At 43.7% G+C, this 25,410-nt stretch overlaps 1 protein-coding gene across 2 annotated transcripts in view; it reads left to right on the top strand.

Moving 5' to 3' along the window:
* Positions 1-25,410, top strand: part of AGPAT3 (1-acylglycerol-3-phosphate O-acyltransferase 3) — a 291,686-nt gene that overhangs the window by 13,487 nt on the left and 252,789 nt on the right. The window lies entirely within an intron of this gene.

Here is a 25,410-nt window from a genome sequence, read left to right as displayed (position 1 = left end):
AAATGAAGCAAAATAAATAATAGAAGTAAATTGTAATGTTTAAATTTTGTATTCTCTATCTGAATCATGAAAGAAAGATTTTGGGTTTAGTGGCCATTTAATTGCTGATATATACTGTGAATGTAGGAGTAGTGACAATATTGCGGCGACAACATAGATTTAGAAGCAGCGACAATATGTACCTAGCTAAAGGTAGGACACTATGGTCTTGGATCTAGAAGGGGGGCACTATTGACTTATATCTGGTTGGCGGGCACTATGGGCTTGGATCTAGAAGGGGGCGGGCACTATGGGCTTGGATCTAGAAGGGGGGCGGGCACTATGGGCTTGGATCTAGAAGGGGGCGGGCACTATGGGCTGAGATCTAGAAGGGGGCGGGCACTATGGGCTGAGATCTAGAAGGGGGCGGGCACTATGGGCTGAGATCTAGAAGGGGGCGGGCACTATGGGCTTGGATCTAGAAGGGGGCGGGCACTATGGGCTTGGATCTAGAAGGGGGCGGGCACTATGGGCTTGGATCTAGGAGGGACAGCAAAGTAACTTTTTTTCAGGCATTACATCACACAGATGTTTAACAGATGATTTTTATTTGCAGCCTGACTATGAGCTAGATTAAGAGTGAAGCAGTAGTTTGCGCTCATATTAAGAGTTAAAAATAAGTTAAAAAGCTCTCACTTGGAATGTCGTGGTAACAAATAGACTTTGAGAAGTCACAAAGGCAAAATTGCCTCCCCCCATATTATATATAATTTAGAGATGTATTTGTATGTATCTGTCAAAACCATTATCATTGAGTCCTTAACTTTTTTTTATTGAATTTTGTTTTTGTTTTTTAAAGATATGTTTATTAGTGTTTACTATGAGTTTAATTATTTTTTATTTTTCTGTGTTTTGTAACACTTTTTTTTTAACCTGCCCAACACTTAACCAGAGCTCTGAAGTCGCCGCAATCATTCTAGCGTATATCACGATTGCGTTCACATTTACTTTCAACTTGTAATACGGCCGGAATTTAACATGAGCGCAAACTGCTTTGAAAACGGTTAACGATTGCGCACAAACAATGGCGCTTTACTCGTAATCTAGTCCTTTTTATGGGAGTTTTATCTGCAAGTAGTGAGACAGAACTGTTGTAAAGAAAGATAATACAAGTAGGGGAGATTGATAGATCTGTACACAGAGTGCATACAGGGCTGGACATTTCTACTAGTCCCAGGTGAGTAAGATTAAGTGGTTGAGGAAAGAATTTGGCTTTTTTGCGTTTAACATTGAGTGGACTAATGTTATATTTTTTATGGACTAGTAACTCCCTTGACAAGTAAACCTATAGTGATATTTCTGTCACTCCACAAAATTCCTTAGAGGGGAATTTATCATCTGGCCACCAGGAGGAGGCAAAGAAACCCTACAACAGAGCTTTAATATCCCTCCTTCCCTGAACCTCCCAGTATTTTCTTTGCCTAACTTAGGAACAGGTGAAGATAGAGGCGCTCTGCATTTACTCCAAAATTACAGGGTTATTAATCCCAAAGTTTCACATCTGGGTAAGATCAGTGGAGTGGGCAGCTACTGGGTAAGTACCTACATCCTCACAACGCCCTCTGGCTATTAGCAGGCACACTGCATAGTGTACAACATCCTCACAACGCCCTCTAGCTATTAGCAGGCACACTGCATAGTGTACAACATAACCACAACGCCCTCTGGCTATTAGCAAGCACACTGCATAGTGTACATCATAACCACAACGCCCTCTGGCTATTAGCAGGCACACTGCATAGTGTACAACATCCTCACAACGCCCTCTGGCTATTAGCAGGAACACTGCATAGTGTACAACATCCTCACAACGCCCTCTGGCTATTAGCAGGCACACTGCATAGTGTACAACATAACCACAACGCCCTCTGGCTATTAGCAGGCACACTGCATAGTGTACAACATAACCACAGCGCCCTCTGGCTATTAGCAGGCACACTGCATAGTGTACAACATCCTCACAACGCCCTCTGGCTATTAGCAGGCACACTGCATAGTGTACAACATCCTCACAACGCCCTCTGGCTATTAGCAGGCACACTGCATAGTGTACAACATCCTCACAACGCCCTCTGGCTATTAGCAGGCACACTGCATAATGTACAACATCCTCACAACGCCCTCTGGCTATTAGCAGGCACACTGCATAGTGTACAACATCCTCACAACGCCCTCTGGCTATTAGCAGGCACACTGCATAGTGTACAACATCCTCACAACGCCCTCTGGCTATTAGCAAGCACACTGCATAGTGTACAACATCCTCACAACGCCCTCTGGCTATTAGCAGGCACACTGCATAGTGTACAACATCCTCACAACGCCCTCTGGCTATTAGCAGGCACACTGCATAGTGTACGTCATAACCACAACGCCCTCTGGTTATTAGCAGGCACACTGCATAGTGTACGTCATAACCACAACGCCCTCTGGCTATTAGCAGGCACACTACATCGTGTACGTCATAACCACAGCGCCCTCTGGCTATTAGCAGGCACACTGCATAGTGTACGTCATAACCACAACGCCCTCTGGCTATTAGCAGGCACACTGCATAGTGTACAACATCCTCACAACGCCCTCTGGCTATTAGCAGGCACACTGCATAGTGTACAACATCCTCACAACGCCCTCTGGCTATTAGCAGGCACACTGCATAGTGTACAACATCCTCACAACGCCCTCTGGCTATTAGCAGGCACACTGCATAGTGTACAACATCCTCACAACGCCCTCTGGCTATTAGCAGGCACACTGCATAGTGTACAACATCCTCACAACGCCCTCTGGCTATTAGCAGGCACACTGCATAGTGTACAACATCCTCACAACGCCCTCTGGCTATTAGCAGGCACACTGCATAGTGTACAACATCCTCACAACGCCCTCTGGCTATTAGCAGGCACACTGCATAGTGTACAACATCCTCACAACGCCCTCTGGCTATTAGCAGGCACACTGCATAGTGTACAACATCCTCACAACGCCCTCTGGCTATTAGCAGGCACACTGCATAGTGTACAACATCCTCACAACGCCCTCTGGCTATTAGCAGGCACACTGCATAGTGTACAACATCCTCACAACGCCCTCTGGCTATTAGCAGGCACACTGCATAGTGTACAACATCCTCACAACGCCCTCTGGCTATTAGCAGGCACACTGCATAGTGTACAACATCCTCACAACGCCCTCTGGCTATTAGCAGGCACACTGCATAGTGTACGTCATAACCACAACGCCCTCTGGTTATTAGCAGGCACACTGCATAGTGTACGTCATAACCACAACGCCCTCTGGCTATTAGCAGGCACACTGCATCATGTACGTCATAACCACAGCGCCCTCTGGCTATTAGCAGGCACACTGCATAGTGTACGTCATAACCACAACGCCCTCTGGCTATTAGCAGGCACACTGCATAGTGTACAACATCCTCACAACGCCCTCTGGCTATTAGCAGGCACACTGCATAGTGTACATCATAACCACAACGCCCTCTGGCTATTAGCAGGCACACTGCATAGTGTACAACATCCTCACAACGCTCTCTGGCTATTAGCAGGCACACTGCATAGTGTACATGATAACCACAACGCCCTCTGGCTATTAGCAGGCACACTGCATAGTGTACAATATAACCACAACGCCCTCTGGCTATTAGCAGGCACACTGCATAGTGTACAACATAACCACAACACCATCTGGCTTTTAGCAGGCACACTGCATAGTGTACAATATAACCACAACGCCCTCTGGCTATTAGCAGGCACACTGCATAGTGTACGTCATAACCACAACGCCCTCTGGCTATTAGCAGGCACACTGCATAGTGTACAATATAACCACAACGCCCTCTGGCTATTAGGCACACTGCATAGTGTACAACATCCTCACAACGCCCTCTGGCTATTAGCAGGCACACTGCATAGTGTACAACATAACCACAACGCCCTCTGGCTATTAGCAGGCACACTGCATAGTGTACAACATCCTCACAACGCCCTCTGGCTATTAGCAGGCACACTGCATAGTGTACATGATAACCACAACGCCCTCTGGCTATTAGCAGGCACACTGCATAGTGTACATGATAACCACAACGCCCTCTGGCTATTAGCAGGCACACTGCATAGTGTACAATATAACCACAACGCCCTCTGGCTATTAGCAGGCACACTGCATAGTGTACAATATAACCACAACTATACAAGCCTGGTCAGAGGTTGGTGGGACTGTCATTTCACACAGGCTGTGAGTATGGACTGAGTGCTGCAGGCTTAACCTTTAAGGCTGTATACAGTGACAAGTTTTATTATGGGGCAGAGGATCTATTTTCTGATAGCTTTCTCATTCCAATTTCTTTGGGTATGAGTTTTCCTTGTCCATCATGGGAAATCTATTCTGTGGACACTAGCCTTTTGGGGAGAGGTCTGGGGATCTTGAAGGTCTCAGAGTAAAGTATCCTCAAAGTTTATTCAGGCGTAGCTTATTCTCTGGACTATTTCTTTAATCCATATTCAGTACGACAATGTTATGGCAGTATCCTATATCTTCAGCACACAACGAAGGTCCTCAGCACCAAATTTATGTTTTCTTTGTTATAGACTTAAAAAACAAAGCAACGTATCGTGGGGTGATCCTCTTAGTCATGCATGACTAAGGGGCACCACCAAACGTTGCTTAGTTTTTATTTAGTGCTGTGGACAGTATCCCTTGTCATCGCGAGCACCTAATTTGTCTCAGGAGTTGCTGTACTGACCTTTTGGATGTACATATCTATGTTCAGCGTGGTACTAGCAGTGTCCTAGCAGTAGGCGTTTTTCTCTCATACTAAATTGGGCAGCGACTCGTCTGTGTACCATCTCAGCAATTGACATTTGGGGTCAACCATTTGGAAGCGGTTTATCCAAGTTGTTAGTCTCTACAGATTCTCATATTCAGTACATTTTCGATCAGTTGGTGTGTTACTAGGGTCCTCCAGAGATAATTTTTTATGGCATCCTGCCTATTTCTCATTCTCACCAATTATCGGTAGAGGTTGAGAGATCCTTGGGCGGAATAGATGCTTTAGCAATTCTGTGCTCTTTTCATTTTGTTCTGTTTCCTCAAATTGTACTTCTTCCGAGAATAATTGCTCAAACAGGCTGTGGTATGCCAATCTAGTGTGGATGTTCAACTCTACTCTGTGGAATCTCTTTCCACGCCCAGGTCTGCTTTCTCAAGGTTCTTTCTATTACTAGATTCTTCATTCAGTCAATTTGTTTATAAAAGAACTAAGCATTCAATCTCCAAAGAGGTTCTCCGACTCTGGAGTGGATACCTTGATTTAGGCTTGCAAGCCAGTTGTGGTGAAAATTTACCACAAGGTGTTGGGAGTGTATCCATCCTGGTATTCAACATCCCTGAATTTTACAAGATGGTTTAGTCAAGAGTCTGTTGGCCAGCACTCTAATGGATCACATTTTTGCACTTTCAGTTTTCTTGCGCAGGTGGATTGCTAATTTTTTAGATATCAAGCATTTGTTATGGCTTTGGTCAGTAACGCACCAGTTATCACATTTTGACTTCAGGAAATTTGAACCTGGTGTTCAGGGTTTCGTAAGGTGTGTGTTTTTTTGGGGTAAGCGGGGTCAGAAAGCATCTTTTGCTTCATAGTTGCAGATTCTTATTCCCTGAGCTGGGACAGTTGCCGTCTTTATGTAATATAGCTCATTCAATTTGTTCTCTGCCTAACTCTTGGCCTCTCAAGAATGTGAGGCAATCAGTAGACCACAGTTGCAAGGCTGCAACATGGTCGTCTTTTGACACCTTCACTATATTTGTTTTGTTGTCTGAGGCAGCTTTTGGCAGGAAATTTCTTCTGACTTTGGTTTCTGGTTAATAGGCGTCTAGCTTTTTTTTTTTTTTCTCTCCACAAACCCACCCCAATTTTTCTTAGTTGCGACCGTTCTAGTCTGCATCTCTTTACCCTGCTCTCTCTCTACTCCCTCCTATTTTTGGCTATACAAAATACTGGGAGGGTCTGGGAAGTAGTAAGGATATTAAAGCTCTGTTGTAGGGTGTCTATGCCTCCTCCTGGTGGCCAGCAGATAAATTCCTAAAAGTAATGCATTCCATGGTCTCTCACCACCAAGTAAGAAAGTAATTTTATTAGGTAAGCATAAGTTATGGGGGTTTTTCACACCCCTGTGTGTATATCTATAAATATCTTGTATAATATGGATGCCTGAAAATAAAATACCTGGCTCTTAGATTTTTACACATTTCCAAGATTAGCTTTTAATGGACAAAGAATCTATACGGTACTACTTGTTAGTCAGACTGATACACTAATGTTCCCACCGCCATATACAGGCAGTCCCCGAGTTACGAACATCCTACTTACGTACAACTCGCACCTACGAACGGAGCCTTACATGTTTGAGCCTCTAGTATTATCGCCTGTAAATCAAGCCCCACAAGCAAAGTGAATACAGTACAGTACAGCAATAAACACTGATGTGTTCAGTGCTGCTCGGTCCCTAAACATCACCGAGGGTGCCGTCGCTCCTATGTGTCATCAAGGGATTCCCTCCTCAAGTCGGCTCATCGCCTCCGTAAGAACTGACATCTGCACTCGCCGGTCACATGACCTGTACACACCCCTCTTCTCATTGGTCTGTGGATGCGTCTCCCTAGAAGAACTAGAGACCGGCAAAAGTAGAATTTTGTGACGTAAGCTTCGATCCGCCGGACTCAGTCCGACACAGATCGATTCTTACGTCACTCCAGATGTTGCGCACACAAGTGCGGCACAATCTTACTACTTTTGCTAGTTATCAAAAAACTAGCAGGTACGCTCTGCACTTTTCCGGCCCAGCGTACCTGGTTTTCAATCCGCTGCCCTGGAGGCGGCGGATCCCATAGGAATCAATGGGAGTCTGACCATAGCGAAAGTACAAGTTCGCTGCTGCCAGACATCCCATTGATTTCTATGGGAGCTGTCTACACCTAACACCCTAACATGTACCCCGAGTCTAAACACCCCTAAGCTGTCCCCCCCTACACCGCCGCAACTAAATAAAGTTATTACCCCCTAGACGGCCGCTCCCGGAGCCCACCGCAAGCTACTCTATACATATTAACCCCTAAACCGCCGCTCCCTGACCCCGCCGCAACTATAATAAATGTATTGACCACTAAACCGCCGCTCTCGGACACCGCCGCCACCTACATTATACCTAGTAACCCCTATCCTGCCCCTCCTATACCGCCGCCCTCCTATAATAAAGTTATTAACCCCTATCCTGCACCTCGCCGCAACTAAATGGTTTAACCCCTAAACCGCCGCTCCCGGACCCCGCCGCAACCTATATTAAACTTATTAACCCCTAATCTGCCCCCCTACACTGTCGCCACCTATAATACACTTATTAACCCCTATCCTGCCCCCCTACACCGCCGCCACTGTAATAAATTTATTAACCCCTAAACCTAAGTCTAACACTAACCCTAACACCCCCCCTAACTTGCATATTAAATAAATCTAAATATTTCTATTAACTAATGTATTCCTATTTAAAACTAAATACCTGTAAAATAAACCCTAAGATAGCTACAATATAATTAATAATTATATTATAGCTATCTTAGGATTTATATTTATTTTACAGGTAACTTTGTATTTATTTTAGCTAGTTAGAATAGTTATTAAATAGTTATTAACTATTTAATAACTACCTAGCTAAAAGAAATACAAAATTACCTGTAAAATAAATCCTAACCAAAGTTACAATTAAAGAAGATAGGAGTGATCACAGCGCCAAAAGGCCTAAGGGTATGTATACACACAGATGCAGTGAGGTAGGATTGGGTACTAAATGAAATTTATTATATACAGTTTGGACTAGTTAAAAATAGAGTAATAAAAATGGTAAACCTGATTTCCAGCATGGAAATCTAACATAGAAGCTTAACAGCTGTATAGGGAGAACTGTTAAATTACTCCCACTTATAACAATATTTAAATTATTAAACCATAAAACAATGCATAAAAACTGATCAATGTTAACCCAGCCCCAGGTTATGGGTACAGGTGAATAAGGAAGTTTTCCGATACGTGAGTGAGCAGGTGGAGAGCCACCTACTTATTCGAGCCGTTAAATAGTGGCAGCAGGTTCCTGGTGGCGCTATTTAAAACGGCTTTAAAAGACTGAAAGGTAAAGTGCTAGATTGTTTAGCACAGTAGAAATCGGTTAACAGTTATGGATCCATATCTGAGGATTTGCCGCGGTATAGATCCCAAAAAAGGAGTGCTTGACATACGCCGCACTCAAATTAGTCTCAAACAGTGATATCAACAATGCCTAAGTGTAAATCAGTGATAACACGAAAGTGCTGGGTGTGTGACAAACAATAGAACACTATTTCTCCAACATAGGTGTGTCCGGTCCACGGCGTCATCCTTACTTGTGGGATATTCTCTTCCCCAACAGGAAATGGCAAAGAGCCCAGCAAAGCTGGTCACATGATCCCTCCTAGGCTCCGCCTACCCCAGTCATTCTCTTTGCCGTTGTACAGGCAACATCTCCACGGAGATGGCTTAGAGTTTTTTAGTGTTTAACTGTAGTTTTTATTATTCAATCAAGAGTTTGTTATTTTGAAATAGTGCTGGTATGTACTATTTACTCAGAAACAGAAAAGAGATGAAGATTTCTGTTTGTATGAGGAAAATGATTTTAGCAACCGTCACTAAAATCCATGGCTGTTCCACACAGGACTGTTGAGAGCAATTAACTTCAGTTGGGGGAACAGTGAGCAGTCTCTTGCTGCTTGAGGTATGACACATTCTAACAAGACGATGTAATGCTGGAAGCTGTCATTTTCCCTCTGGGATCCGGTAAGCCATGTTTATTACGATTGTAAATAAGGGCTTCAAAAAGGGCTTATTAAGACTGTAGACTTTTTTTGGGCTAAATCGATTGATTATTAACACATATTTAGCCTTGAGGAATCATTTTATCTGGGTATTTTGATATAATAATATCGGCAGGCACTGTTTTAGACACCTTATTCTTTAGGGGCTTTCCCAAAGCATAGGCAGAGCCTCATTTTCGCGCCGGTGTTGCGCACTTGTTTTTGAGAGGCATGGCATGCAGTCGCATGTGAGAGGAGCTCTGATACTTAGAAAAGACTTTCTGAAGGCGTCATTTGGTATCGTATTCCCCTTGGGGCTTGGTTGGGTCTCAGCAAAGCAGATACCAGGGACTGTAAGGGGTTAAAGTTCAAAACGGCTCCGGTTCCGTTATTTTAAGGGTTAAAGCTTCCAAATTTGGTGTGCAATACTTTTAAGGCTTTAAGACACTGTGGTGAAAATTTGGTGAATTTTGAACAATTCCTTCATGTTTTTTCGCATTTGCAGTAATAAAGTGTGTTCAGTTTAAAATTTAAAGTGACAGTAACGGTTTTATTTTAAAACGTTTTTTGTACTTGTTATCAAGTTTATGCCTGTTTAACATGTCTGAACTACCAGATAGACTGTGTTCTGAATGTGGGGAAGCCAGAATTCCTATTCATTTAAATAAATGTGATTTATGTGACAATGACAATGATGCCCAAGATGATTCCTCAAGTGAGGGGAGTAAGCATGGTACTGCATCATTCCCTCCTTCGTCTACACGAGTCTTGCCCACTCAGGAGGCCCCTAGTACATCTAGCGCGCCAATACTCCTTACTATGCAACAATTAACGGCTGTAATGGATAATTCTGTCAAAAACATTTTAGCCAAAATGAACACTTATCAGCGTAAGCGCGACTGCTCTGTTTTAGATACTGAAGAGCATGACGACGCTGATATTACTATTTCTGAAGGGCCCCTAACTCAGTCTGATGGGGCCAGGGAGGTTTTGTCTGAGGGAGAAATTACTGATTCAGGGAACATTTCTCAACAAGCTGAACCTGATGTGATTGCATTTAAATTTAAGTTGGAACATCTCCGCATTCTGCTTAAGGAGGTATTATCCACTCTGGATGATTGTGACAAGTTGGTCATCCCAGAGAAACTATGTAAAATGGACAAGTTCCTAGAGGTGCCGGGGCTCCCAGAAGCTTTTCCTATACCCAAGCGGGTGGCGGACATTGTTAATAAAGAATGGGAAAGGCCCGGTATTCCTTTCGTCCCTCCCCCCATATTTAAAAAATGGTTTCCTATGGTCGACCCCAGAAAGGACTTATGGCAGACAGTCCCCAAGGTCGAGGGAGCGGTTTCCACTTTAAACAAACGCACCACTATACCCATAGAGGATAGTTGTGCTTTCAAAGATCCTATGGATAAAAAATTAGAAGGTTTGCTTAAAAAGATGTTTGTTCAGCAGGGTTACCTTCTACAACCAATTTCATGCATTGTCCCTGTCGCTACAGCCGCATGTTTCTGGTTCGATGAGCTGATAAAGGCGGTCGACAGTGATTCTCCTCCTTATGAGGAGATTATGGACAGAATCAATGCTCTCAAATTGGCTAATTCTTTCACCCTAGACGCCACTTTGCAATTGGCTAGGTTAGCGGCTAAGAATTCTGGGTTTGCTATTGTGGCGCGCAGAGCGCTTTGGTTGAAATCTTGGTCGGCTGATGCGTCTTCCAAGAACAAGTTACTTAACATTCCTTTCAAGGGGAAAACGCTGTTTGGCCCTGACTTGAAAGAGATTATCTCGGATATCACTGGGGGTAAGGGCCACGCCCTTCCTCAGGATCGGCCTTTCAAGGCAAAAAATAAACCTAATTTCTCCAACATAGGTGTGTCCGGTCCACGGCGTCATCCTTACTTGTGGGATATTCTCTTCCCCAACAGGAAATGGCAAAGAGCCCAGCAAAGCTGGTCACATGATCCCTCCTAGGCTCCGCCTACCCCAGTCATTCTCTTTGCCGTTGTACAGGCAACATCTCCACGGAGATGGCTTAGAGTTTTTTAGTGTTTAACTGTAGTTTTTATTATTCAATCAAGAGTTTGTTATTTTAAAATAGTGCTGGTATGTACTATTTACTCAGAAACAGAAAAGAGATGAAGATTTCTGTTTGTATGAGGAAAATGATTTTAGCACCGTAACTAAAATCCATGGCTGTTCCACACAGGACTGTTGAGAGCAATTAACTTCAGTTGGGGGAACAGTGTGCAGTCTCTTACTGCTTGAGGTATGACACATTCTAACAAGACGATGTAATGCTGGAAGCTGTCATTTTCCCTATGGGATCCGGTAAGCCATGTTTATTAAGATAGTAAATAAGGGCTTCACAAGGGCTTATTAAGACTGTAGACTTTTTCTGGGCTAAATCGATTCATTATTAACACACATTTAGCCTTGAGGAATCATTTATTCTGGGTATTTTGATATGATTATATCGGCAGGCACTGTTTTAGACACCTTATTCTTTAGGGGCTTTCCCTAATCATAGTCAGAGCCTCATTTTCGCGCCGGTATGGCGCACTTATTTTTGAGGACAGCATGGCATGCAGCTGCATGTGTGTGGAGCTCTGATACATAGAAAAGTCTTTCTGAAGGCATCATTTGGTATCGTATTCCCCTTTGGGCTTGGTTGGGTCTCAGCAAAGCAGATTCCAGGGACTGTAAAGGGGTTAAATATAAAAACGGCTCCGGTTCCGTTATTTTAAGGGTTAAAGCTTCCAAATTTGGTGTGCAATACTTTTAAGGCTTTAAGACACTGTGGTGAAATTTTGGTGAATTTTGAACAATTCCTTCATACTTTTTCGCAATTGCAGTAATAAAGTGTGTTCAGTTTAAAATTTAAAGTGACAGTAACGGTTTTATTTTAAAACGTTTTTTGTGCTTTGTTATCAAGTTTATGCCTGTTTAACATGTCTGAACTACCAGATAGATTGTGTTCTGACTGTGGGGAAACCAAGGTTCCTTCTCATTTAACTATATGTATTTTATGTCATAAAAAAATTTAGTAAAAATGATGCCCAAGATGATTCCTCAAGTGAGGGGAGTAAGCATGGTACTGCATCATCCCCTCCTTCGTCTACACCAGTCTTGCCCATACAGGAGGCCCCTAGTACATCTAGTGCGCCAATACTCCTTACTATGCAACATTTAACGGCTGTAATGGATAATTCTATCAAAAACATTTTAGCCAATATGCCCACTTATCAGCGAAAGCGCGACTGCTCTGTTTTAGAAAATTCTGTAGAGCATGAGAACGCTGATGATATGGTTTCTGAAGGGCCCCTACACCAGTCTGAGGGGGCCAGGGAGGTTTTGTCTGAGGGAGAAATTTCAGATTCAGGAAACATTTCTCAACAAGCTGAACCTGATGTGATTACTTTTAAATTTAAGTTGGAACATCTCCGCGCTCTGCTTAAGGAGGTGTTATCCAATTTGGATGATTGTGATTATCTGGTCATTCCAGAACCACTATGTAAAATGGAAAAGTTCTTAGAGGCCCCCCGAAGCTTTTCCTATATCCAAGCGGGTGGCGTACATTGTTAGTAAAGAATGGGACAGGCCCGGTATACCTTTAGTACCTCCCCCCATATTTATAAAATTGTTTTCCTATAGTCGACCCCAGAAAGGACTGATGGCAGACAGTCCCCAAGGTCGAGGGGGCGGTTTCTACTCTACACAAGCGCGCCACTATACCCATAGAAGATAGTTGTGCTTTCCAAGATCCTATGGATAAAAAATTAGAAGGTCGGCTAAAGATGTTTGTTCAGCAAGGTTCCCTTCTACAACCAATTGCATGCATTGTCCCTGTCACTGCAGCCGCGTGTTTCTAGTTTGATGAGCTAGGAAAGGCGATTATTAGTAATTCTTCTTCTTATGAGGAGATTATGGACAGAATTCGTGCTCTTAAATTGGCTAATTCTTTCACCCTAGACGCCACCTTGCAATTGGCTAGGTTAGCGGCGAAAAAATTCTGGGTTTGCTATTGTGGCGCAGAGCGCTTTGGTTAAAATCTTGGGCAGCGGATGCGTCTTCCAAGAACAAATTGCTTGACATTCCTTTCAAGGGGAAAACACTCTTTGGCCCTGACTTGAAAGAGATTATCTCTGATATCACTGGGGGCAAGGGCCACGCCCTTCCTCAGGATAGGTCTTTTCAAGACCAAAAATAAACCTAAGTTTCGTCCCTTTCGCAGAAACGGATCAGCCCCAAGGGCTACGTCCTCTAAGCAGGAAGGTAATACTTCTCAAGCCAATCCAGCCTGGAGACCTATGCAAGGCTGGAACAAAGGAAAGCAGGCCAGGAAACCTGCCACTGCTACCAAGACAGCATGAAATGCGGGCCCCCGATCCGGGACCGGATCTGGTGGGGGGGCAGACTCTCTCTCTTCGCTCAGGCTTGGGCAAGAGATGTTCTGGATCCTTGGGCGCTAGAAATAGTCTCCCAAGGTTATTCTCTGGAGTTCAAGGGGCTTCCTCCAAGGGGGAGGTTCCACAGGTCTCAGTTGTCTTCAGACCACATAAGAAGACAGGCATTCTTACATTGGGTAGAAGACCTGCTAAAAATGGGAGTGATTCATCCTGTTCCATTAGGAGAACAAGGGATGGGGTTCTACTCCAATCTGTTCATAGTTCCCAAAAAAGAGGGAACGTTCAGACCAATCTTAGATCTCAAGATCTTGAACAAGTTCTCAAGGTTCCATCGTTCAAGATGGAAACCATTCGAACACTTCTTCCTTCCATCCAGGAAGGTCAATTCATGACCAAGGTGGATTTCAAGGATGCGTATCTACATATTCCTATCCACAAGGAACATCATCGGTTCCTAAGGTTTGCATTCCTGGACAAGCATTTCCAGTTCGTGGCGTTTTCTTTCGGATTAGCCACTGCTCCTAGGATTTTCTCATAGGTACTAGGGTCCCTTCTGGCGGTGCTAAGACCAAGGGGCATTGCTGTAGTACCTTACTTGGACGACATTCTGATTCGAGCGTCGTCCCTTCCTCAAGTAAAGGCTCACACGGACATTGTCCTGGCCTTTCTCAGATCTCACGGATGGAAAGTGAACGTGGAAAAGAGTTCTCTATCTCCGTCAACGAGGGTTCCCTTCTGGGGAACTATAATAGACTCCTTAGAAATGAGGATTTTTCTGACAGAAGCCAGAAAAACAAAACTTCTAGACTCTTGTCGGATACTTCATTCCGTTCCTCTTCCTTCCATAGCGCAGTGCATGGAAGTGATAGGTTTGATGGTAGCGGCAATGGACATAGTTCCTTTTGTGCGCATTCATCTAAGACCATTACAACTGTTCATGCTCAGTCAGTGGAATGGGGACTATTCAGACTTGTCTCCAAAGATACAAGTAAATCAGAGGACCAGAGACTCATTCCGTTGGTGGCTGTCCCTGGACAACCTGTCACAAGGGATGACCTTCCGCAGACCAGAGTGGGTCATTGTCACGACCGACGCCAGTCTGATGGGCTGGGGCGCGGTCTGGGGATCCCTGAAAGCTCAGGGTCTTTGGTCTCGGGTAGAATCTCTTCTACCGATAAATATTCTGGAACTGAGAGCGATATTCAATGCTCTCAAAGCTTGGCCTCAGCTAGCGAGGGCCAAGTTCATACATCAACCATCAGGGGGGAACAAGGAGTTCCCTAGCGATGGAAGAAGTGACCAAAATCATTCTATGGGCGGAGTCTCACTCCTGCCACCTGTCTGCTATCCACATCCCAGGAGTGGAAAATTGGGAAGCGGATTTTCTGAGTCGTCAGACATTGCATCCGGGGGAGTGGGAACTCCATCCGGAAATCTTTGCCCAAGTCACTCAACCGTGGGGCATTCCAGACATGGATCTGATGGCCTCTCGTCAGAACTTCAGAGTTCCTTTCTACGGGTACAGATCCAGGGATCCCAAGGCGGCTCTAGTGGATGCACTAGTAGCACCTTGGACCTTCAAACTAGCTTATGTGTTCCCGCCGTTTCCTCTGATCCTGGCTACCAGCCTGGGGATGAGAGGAGAGGGCGTCGGTGATTTTGATAGCTCCTGCGTGGCCACGCAGGACTTGGTATGCAGATCTGGTGAATATGTCATCGGCTCCACCATGGAAGCTACCTTTGAGAGACCTTCTTGTTCTAGGTCCGTTCGACCCACTCCAGCTGACTGCTTGGAGATTGAACGCTTGATCTTATCAAAGCGAGGGTTCTCAGATTCTGTTATTAATACTCTTGTTCAGGCCTGAAAGCCTGTAACCAGAAAAATTACCACATAATTTGGTATATCTGTTGGTGTGAATCTGCAGGATTCCCTTGGGACAAGGTTAAGATTCCTAAGAGTCTATCCTTCCTTCGAGAAGGATTGGAAAAAGGATTATCTGCAAGTTCCTTGATGGGACAGATTTCTGCCTTGTCTGTGTTACTTCACAAAAAGCTGGCAGCTGTGCCAGATGTTCTAGCCTTTGTTCAGGCTCTGGTTAGAATCAAGCCTGTTTACAAAATTTTGACTCCTCCTTGGAGTCTCAACCTAGTTCTTTCAGTTCTTCAGGGGGTTCCGTTTGAACCCTTACATTCCGTTGATATTAAGTTATTATCTTGGAAAGTTTTGTTTTTGGTTGCAATTTCTTCTGCTAGAAGAGTTTCAGAATTATCTGCTCTGCAGTGTTCTTCTCCTTATCTGGTGTTCCATGCAGATAAGGTGGTTTTGCGTACTAAACCTGGTTTTCTTCCAAAAGTTGTTTCTAACAAAAACATTAACCAGGAGATAGTTGTGCCTTCTTTGTGTCCTAATCCAGTTTCAAAGAAGGAACGTTTGTTGCACAACTTGGATGTAGTTCGTGCTCTCAAATTTTACTTAGCAGCTACTAAGGATTTCAGACAAACTTTGTCTTTGTTTGTTGTTTATTCTGGTAAACGGAGAGGTCAAAAAGCAACTTCTACCTCTCTCTCCTTCTGGATTAAAAGCATTATCCGATTGGCTTATGAGACTGCCGGACGGCAGCCTCCTGAAAGAATCACAGCTCACTCCACTAGGGCTGTGGCTTCCACATGGGCCTTCAAGAACGAGGCTTCTGTTGATCAGATATGTAAGGCAGCGACTTGGTCTTCACTGCACACTTTTTCTAAATTTTACAAATTTGATACTTTTGCTTCTTCTGAGGCTATTTTTGGGAGAAAGGTTTTGCAAGCCGTGGTGCCTTCCATTTAGGTGACCTGATTTGCTCCCTCCCTTCATCCGTGTCCTAAAGCTTTGGTATTGGTTCCCACAAGTAAGGATGACGCCGTGGACCGGACACACCTATGTTGGAGAAAACAGAATTTATGTTTACCTGATAAATTACTTTCTCCAACGGTGTGTCCGGTCCACGGCCCGCCCTGGTTTTTTTAATCAGGTCTGATAATTTATTTTCTTTAACTACAGTCACCACGGTAACATATGGTTTCTCCTATGCAAATATTCCTCCTTAACGTCGGTCGAATGACTGGGGTAGGCGGAGCCTAGGAGGGATCATGTGACCAGCTTTGCTGGGCTCTTTGCCATTTCCTGTTGGGGAAGAGAATATCCCACAAGTAAGGATGACGCCGTGGACCGGACACACCGTTGGAGAAAGTAATTTATCAGGTAAACATAAATTCTGTTTTTCGTCCCTTTCGTAGAAACGGACCAGCCCAAAGTGCTACGTCCTCTAAGCAAGAGGGTAATACTTCTCAAGCCAAGCCAGCTTGGAGACCAATGCAAGGCTGGAACAAGGGAAAGCAGGCCAAGAAACCTGCCACTGCTACCAAGACAGCATGAAATGTTGGCCCCCGATCCGGGACCGGATCTGGTGGGGGGCAGACTCTCTCTCTTCGCTCAGGCTTGGGCAAGAGATGTTCTGGATCCTTGGGCGCTAGAAATAGTCTCCCAAGGTTATCTTCTGGAATTTAAGGGACTTCCCCCAAGGGGGAGGTTCCACAGGTCTCAGTTGTCTTCAGACCACATAAAAAGACAGGCATTCTTACATTGTGTAGAAGACCTGTTAAAAATGGGAGTGATTCATCCCGTTCCATTAAGAGAACAAGGGATGGGGTTCTACTCCAATCTGTTTATAGTTCCCAAAAAAGAGGGAACGTTCAGACCAATCTTAGATCTCAAGATCTTAAACAAGTTTCTCAAGGTTCCATCGTTCAAGATGGAAACCATTCGAACTATTCTTCCTTCCATCCAGGAAGGTCAATTCATGACCACGGTGGATTTAAAGGATGCGTATCTACATATTCCTATCCACAAGGAACATCATCGGTTCCTGAGGTTCGCATTCCTGGACAAACATTACCAGTTCGTGGCGCTTCCTTTCGGATTAGCCACTGCTCCAAGGATTTTCACAAAGGTACTAGGGTCCCTTCTAGCTGTGCTAAGACCAAGGGGCATTGCTGTAGTACCTTACTTGGACGACATTCTGATTCAAGCGTCGTCCCTTCCTCAAGCAAAGGCTCACACGGACATTGTCCTGGCCTTTCTCAGATCTCACGGATGGAAAGTGAACGTGGAAAAGAGTTCTCTATCTCCGTCAACAAGGGTTCCCTTCTTGGGAACAATAATAGACTCCTTAGAAATGAGGATTTTTCTGACAGAGGCCAGAAAAACAAAACTTCTAGACTCTTGTCGGATACTTCATTCCGTTCCTCTTCCTTCCATAGCTCAGTGCATGGAAGTGATCGGGTTGATGGTAGCGGCAATGGACATAGTTCCTTTTGCACGCATTCATCTAAGACCATTACAACTGTGCATGCTCAGTCAGTGGAATGGGGACTATACAGACTTGTCTCCGAAGATACAAGTAAATCAGAGGACCAGAGACTCACTCCGTTGGTGGCTGTCCCTGGACAACCTGTCACGAGGGATGACATTCCGCAGACCAGAGTGGGTCATTGTCACGACCGACGCCAGTCTGATGGGCTGGGGCGCGGTCTGGGGATCCCTGAAAGCTCAGGGTCTTTGGTCTCGGGAAGAATCTCTTCTACCGATAAATATTCTGGAACTGAGAGCGATATTCAATGCTCTCAAGGCTTGGCCTCAGCTAGCGAGGGCCAAGTTCATACGGTTTCAATCAGACAACATGACAACTGTTGCGTACATCAACCATCAGGGGGGAACAAGGAGTTCCCTGGCGATGGAAGAAGTGACCAAAATCATTCTATGGGCGGAGTCTCACTCCTGCCACCTGTCTGCTATCCACATCCCAGGAGTGGAAAATTGGGAAGCGGATTTTCTGAGTCGTCAGACATTGCATCCGGGGGAGTGGGAACTCCATCCGGAAATCTTTGCCCAAGTCACTCAGCTGTGGGGCATTCCAGACATGGATCTGATGGCCTCTCGTCAGAACTTCAAAGTTCCTTGCTACGGGTCCAGATCCAGGGATCCCAAGGCGGCTCTAGTGGATGCACTAGTAGCACCTTGGACCTTCAAACTAGCTTATGTGTTCCCGCCGTTTCCTCTCATCCCCAGGCTGGTAGCCAGGATCAATCAGGAGAGGGCGTCGGTGATCTTGATAGCTCCTGCGTGGCCACGCAGGACTTGGTACGCAGATCTGGTGAATATGTCATCGGCTCCTCCTTGGAAGCTACCTTTGAGACGAGACCTTCTTGTTCAGGGTCCGTTCGAACATCCGAATCTGGTTTCACTCCAGCTGACTGCTTGGAGATTGAACGCTTGATCTTATCGAAGCGAGGATTCTCAGATTCTGTTATCGATACTCTTGTTCAGGCCAGAAAGCCTGTAACTAGAAAGATTTACCACAAAATTTGGAAAAAATATATCGGTTGGTGTGAATCTAAAGGATTCCCTTGGGACAAGGTTAAGATTCCTAGGATTCTATCCTTCCTTCAAGAAGGATTGGAAAAAGGATTATCTGCAAGTTCCCTGAAGGGACAGATTTCTGCCTTGTCTGTGTTACTTCACAAAAAGCTGGCCGCTGTGCCAGATGTTCAAGCCTTTGTTCAGGCTCTGGTTAGAATTAAGCCTGTTTACAAACCTTTGACTCCTCCTTGGAGTCTCAACTTAGTTCTTTCAGTTCTTCAGGGGGTTCCGTTTGAACCCTTACATTCCGTTGATATTAAGTTATTATCTTGGAAAGAGTTTCAGAATTATCTGCTCTGCAGTGTTCTCCTTATCTGGTGTTCCATGCAGATAAGGTGGTTTTACGTACTAAACCTGGTTTTCTTCCAAAAGTTGTTTCTAACAAAAACATTAACCAGGAGATTATCGTACCTTCTCTGTGTCCGAAACCAGTTTCAAAGAAGGAACGTTTGTTGCACAATTTGGATGTTGTTCGCGCTCTAAAATTCTATTTAGATGCTACAAAGGATTTTAGACAAACATCTTCCTTGTTTGTTGTTTATTCAGGTAAAAGGAGAGGTCAAAAAGCAACTTCTACCTCTCTCTCTTTTTGGATTAAAAGCATCATCAGATTGGCTTACGAGACTGCCGGACGGCAGCCTCCCGAAAGAATCACAGCTCATTCCACTAGGGCTGTGGCTTCCACATGGGCCTTCAAGAACGAGGCTTCTGTTGATCAGATATGTAGGGCAGCGACTTGGTCTTCACTGCACACTTTTACCAAATTTTACAAGTTTGATACTTTTGCTTCTTCTGAGGCTATTTTTGGGAGAAAGGTTTTGCAAGCCGTGGTGCCTTCCATTTAGGTGACCTGATTTGCTCCCTCCCTTCATCCGTGTCCTAAAGCTTTGGTATTGGTTCCCACAAGTAAGGATGACGCCGTGGACCGGACACACCTATGTTGGAGAAAACAGAATTTATGTTTACCTGATAAATTACTTTCTCCAACGGTGTGTCCGGTCCACGGCCCGCCCTGGTTTTTTTAATCAGGTCTGATAATTTATTTTCTTTAACTACAGTCACCACGGTACCATATGGTTTCTCCTATGCAAATATTCCTCCTTAACGTCGGTCGAATGACTGGGGTAGGCGGAGCCTAGGAGGGATCATGTGACCAGCTTTGCTGGGCTCTTTGCCATTTCCTGTTGGGGAGGAGAATATCCCACAAGTAAGGATGACGCCGTGGACCGGACACACCGTTGGAGAAAGTAATTTATCAGGTAAACATAAATTCTGTTTTTTTAGCTAGTCCAAACTGTATATAATAAATTTCATTTAGTACCCAATCCTACCTCACTGCATCTGTGTGTATACATACCCTTAGGCCTTTTGGCGCTGTGATCACTCCTATCTTCTTCAGTTTTTGCTCTTTTAGGGGATGGTTAGACCCCTTTTGTGCATCACAGCTTAGGGTGCATCTTAGCGCTGCAATACCACACATATCTCCACTAAGTTACAATTAAACCTAACACTACACTATCATTAAATTAATTAAATAAATTAACTACAAATAACTACAATTAAATACAATTACATAAACTAAAGTACAAAAAATAAAAAAATAAGTTACAAACATTTAAAAAATATTACAACAATTTTAAGCTAATTACACCTAATCTAAGCCCCCTAATAAAATAACAAACCCCCCCAAAATAAAAAAATTCCCTACCCTATTCTACATTAAAAAAATTCAAAGCTTTTACCTTACCAGCCCTTAAAAGGGCCTTTTTTCAATTAGCCAATCAGATTTTTCCTACGTTAATTCCGATTGGCTGATAGAATCCTATCAGCCAATCGGAATTGAAGGGATGCCATCTTGGATGACGTCCCTTAAAGGAGCCTTCATTCGTCGGTAGTCAGTCGGGAAAGAAGGATGTTACGCGTCGGCGGGATGAAGATGGATCCTGAAGAAAGAAGATTGAAGACCCATCGCCCGGATGGAAGACTTCTTCAGCGCCCCTTGGAGGATCACTTCTGCCGCTCCGGATCTCCTCTTCAATTCCATTGGTGGCTCGGCTGAGTGAAGACGACTCAAGGTAGGATGATCTTCAGGGGATTAGTGTTCGGGTTTTTTTTTTTTTTTTTTTTTTAGTTTTCATAGAAGCTTTATTGTAGTTTTTACAGGTTTACAATATTCATAACAGGATCTAGATTCATAACAAGCTCTACAGTATATACAGGAGTAACATAATGTGATTCGGTCCTGACTATACAATAAGAAGAATCTCTTTATTTATACAGTTCGAAACCAATGTCTTAGAGTTCTTGGCCTCAAATATAAAATAGAAAGATAAAAGGAAAAGAGAGCGTCATTCCTGGAAAACCTTCCACTTTTATATTTATGGTGTATATAGTGCATGTGGGGAGACCTGCATCATTACCATTGCCACATGCTCAGCTGGTAAGTGCTTAGAGTAATATGTGCAATAAATGAGATCCGCAAGAGTAAGAAAAGATATAGAGAAGAGGAGAAGGAAAGGAAGGGAGAGGGAGAGAAAAGAAGAAAAAAAAAAAAAAAAGGGGGGGGGAGGAGGGGGGAAGGGGAGCGGCAGAGGTTCCTGAGGGGGCGCCATCTAAATAGTACCCTTCCATATTGCCAGGATCAACTCGTGTATGTCGAGTTTATTTATTTTGAGGAAGTGGTATCTTTCTAGGGAAATTAGCTCCGAGACCTCCCTATTCCACTCATCTATTGTGGGGGTTATTTGGGATTTCCATCTTTTGGGTATGAGTTTCTTAGCCCCCGTGATCATTATTAGCATAAGGGTCAGTTTGGCCGGTTCCTTAATTTTGGGAAGAGAACAAAATAGTATGCTTTCAGGGGGTGTTTGGTATGTGAATGTGCAGCTTATTTGAAATAGTGCTAAAGATGGTTTCCCAGTAGCATCCCAGCTTGGGACACGACCACCATATGTGCGATAGAGAGCCTTCGCCTCCACAGCCCCTCCAGCAGGAGCTACTCAAGGAGGGGAAGATTCTGTGGAGCTGACTGGTGAGATACCAGCGGCTCAGGAGTTTAAAATTTGTCTCTTGTATGTTAGCGGAGATTGATGACCGCTTTGTGTGCTCAAAGGCCTTAGCCCAGGCCTCTGCATCCTGTTCGTGGGATAATTCTTTGTTCCAAGCTAAAGTGTAGGAGGGAAGCGGTGCTTCCTTGTTGTTGGTTACAATTTTGTATAATATGGAAATAAGATGTCTGGGTGGACTCTGGAGTATGCATAGACCCTCAAAAATTGTAGGATCTCTCCCTAGGTCTTTCCTAGATTTGTGATGAGATATATAGTGGAGTAATCTATTATAGTTGAGCCATGAGGTGAAGATTTCTGTGTGTGTCTCCGCTATTTGGGCATGAGTTTTAAGTTGGTTATTCTCCCTAAGGTAGTACATTGACCCTATTCTGAGACTGTATGGTTGTTTGATTTGATAACCCTGTTTCCAGTATGGAAGTTCAGGGTTCTCAATAATTGGCATGAGAGGAGAGTTTCTGGATGAGATGTGAGTGCTTGTTGCTACTGTTTTATCCCATTCTGATAGTGTTTCTGTAGTTATTAGGAATTTAGAGATACTTTTTGGTCTATGTGTCATTGGGATCCAAGCTAAAGTGCCCACGTTGTTTAATTTAAATATCTGTCTATCAAGATGGATCCATGCCTTGTCCGTATTATATGACCACTCCACCACTCTTTGTAGGAGTATCGCTTTCCTATATGTCATTAGATTGGGCAGTCCTAACCCCCCTCGTTCCCTGGGTAGATACATTGTCTTCTTTGGGATTCTTGGTTTGATGTTTGCCCAAATGTATCGTTCTATAATGGATTGTAGTTGTTTTAAGTATCCTCCCTGTAGTGGAATTGGTAAAGCTTGTAGAAAATAAAGAATTCTAGGGAGGATATTCATCTTAAAGACTCCTATCCTCCCTAACCAGGAGATAGGCTTATTCTTCCAGCTCGACAAATCTCTAACAATTTCATCTTTTAAGGGTATATAGTTGTGTTTAAATAAATCTTCTATACATGGTGTAAGATGTATCCCTAGATATTTAAGTTTATGTTTTTGCTATAGGAATCGCGTGTTTTTCTTGGAGGGTAACTATATGTTGCGGAGGGGTATTTATATTCATAAGTTCGGATTTGTTTAGATTGAGAAGGAAATTAGAAACCATTCCGTAGGATTCTAATTCTTTTAAGAGTTCTGGGATGGATGTTTCTGCCTTGGTTAAAGTAAAAAGCACGTCGTCCGCATATAATGCTTGTTTAGTCTCTAAGTCTCCCACCCTTATGCCTGTGATTTTGTCATTAAGCCTAATTTTTTGAGCTAAAACCTCAATTGAAATAGCAAAAAGCAAGGGCGACAGGGGGCATCCCTGCCTCGTTCCATTGCTAATGTAAAAAGTGTCAGAGTGTCCCATTCACCCGGACCCTCGCGTTCGGGGCCGAGTAAAGGGCCATGGACATATTTAAGAAGGTGGATGGGATATCCATCTCTTCCAGCGCCTTTCGCAGGAAGGGCCAGCCTACCCTGTCGAAGGCCTTCTCTGCGTCTGTTGCAAATACTATTGGGGTATTGGAAACCTTCACGTAATTAATAAGTTGGATTACTTTAGTGATATTATCTCTCGCCTCTCTTCCCGGGATAAATCCTACTTGGTCCCTATCGATTAAATTCGGGAGAATTTTGTTCAATCTATTAGCTAATATTTTGGCCAAGATTTTCATATCTAAATTAATCAGAGATATGGGTCTGAAGTTACCGGGAGAGGTAGCCTGTTTGCCTGGCTTGGCCAAAACCGTTATATGGGCCTCTAATAACATTCTAGATAATGTGGGTTCGTCTCTGAGTTTGTTAAACATTTGTAACATGTGACCCGCTAGTACCCCACAGCATTCTTTATAATATGTAGAAGTGAGACCGTCCGGTCCAGGGCTTTTCCCAGAGGGGATATCTTTTATGGCCTGCTGTAGCTCTTCTAAGGAAATTTCTGACCCCAGAGAGTCAGCAGACTGTTTATCAACTTTTGGTAGTTGTAGATTCTGGAAATAATGATTTAGGTCCTCTCCTAAAGAGGGTTTATCTTGGGAAGTGTTACCTCCCAAGTTGTAGAGCTTGTTGTAATATGCCCGGAATGTTTCAGCTATCGTAACACTATCTTTAGCTATTTTTCCTTCTGCGGATCCTAATGAGTGTATGTAAGTATTCAGTTGCTTCCTTTTCAAGTTTCTCGCTAAGATTTTCCCCGGCTTATTACCTCCTTCATAGTAATACTGTTTGAGAAACATAGCCTTTCGTTGGTAAATCTCATTCAAATGTTGTTTGAGCAGGAGTCTAGTGTCTAGGAGTTCTTTAAGAATTTGTTCATTATTTGGGTTTTGTTTATGGGTTACTTCTAGTGTTGTGATTGTTTGTAATAGCTTAGAGTGTTTTTCCCTGGCTACGCGATTAAGTTTAGACTTTTGTTTGATTAGTAAGCCTCTTATCACCGTTTTGTGTGCTTCCCATTCTAACTGTCTAGATGAAGATGAGTGTGAATTTAGGGTGAAATAATCCGAAATTTCTTTTTGTATTGATTCAAGAAATATCGGATCTTTCAACAGCGAGTCGTCTAACCTCCAGATTTTGGGAGAGATTGGAATGTCAGGCCAAAGTATTCTGCACGTGACCGGGGCATGATCAGACCAGGTGATAGGGCCAATATTGCAATCACCCGTGATGGAAAGACCTAGAGGGTCCGTGTATATATGATCGATTCTAGTATAACTATTATGTGGGTTTGAGTAAAAGGTATAATCCTTTTCTAGGGGATGCATAGTTCTCCATATGTCATGGAGTGTGAGGCTCTGCAAAATATGTTTGATTATTTTGATTTTCTTGGTAGCAACCTTGGAGGATCCTTTTGAGGAGTCCATGTGAGGCTCAAAGGAAAGATTAAAGTCTCCTGCTAAGAAGACAACACCCTGGGAGTGATCTAGAATGAGATTGGCAACTTTTCTAAAGAAACCAATTTGCGTCTGATTAGGGGCGTATATGTTAATCAAGGTTATTAGATGGCCATACAAGGAGCCCTTGATCAATATGTGTCTACCTGCTGGGTCTTTTTCTACCTGAAGTATTTGAATTGGTAATGATCTATGAAATAAGATTCCCACCCCCGCTTTTTTTATTTGGCCCAGATGCAAAGTGTGCGACTGGGTATTGTTTATTGTACCATTTAGGTTCTTTACCCTTTTGGAAGTGGGTTTCCTGTAACATTAGGATGTGACTATTAAGCTTATTAAGGTCCCGGAAAGCGATAGATCGTTTCCCTGGGTTGTTTAACCCCTTAGCATTAATAGTAGATATTTGTAAGGAGTGGTCCTGAAATTTGCTGACTTTAGGAATCATTTTGGGTCTGACGCTCAAGCCAGGGGAGGAAGAGAGGGAGAAAAAAAAAAAAAGGGGGGGGGTAGATCAGAGAATGAGGAGAGGTTAGAAAAAGATTTAGAAAAGAGATACAAGCTTAAAGAAAAGAGAGTACCAAGGTTATATACAACTTAAGCTTTAGATGAAGTAACAAATTTGGATGCGTCT

This window comes from Bombina bombina, chromosome 3 (genome assembly GCF_027579735.1).
Source record: "Bombina bombina isolate aBomBom1 chromosome 3, aBomBom1.pri, whole genome shotgun sequence".
Classification (NCBI taxonomy): Eukaryota; Metazoa; Chordata; class Amphibia; order Anura; family Bombinatoridae; genus Bombina; species Bombina bombina.
Note: the sequence above shows the minus strand (reverse complement) of the source record. Positions and strands in the feature narration are given on the sequence as shown.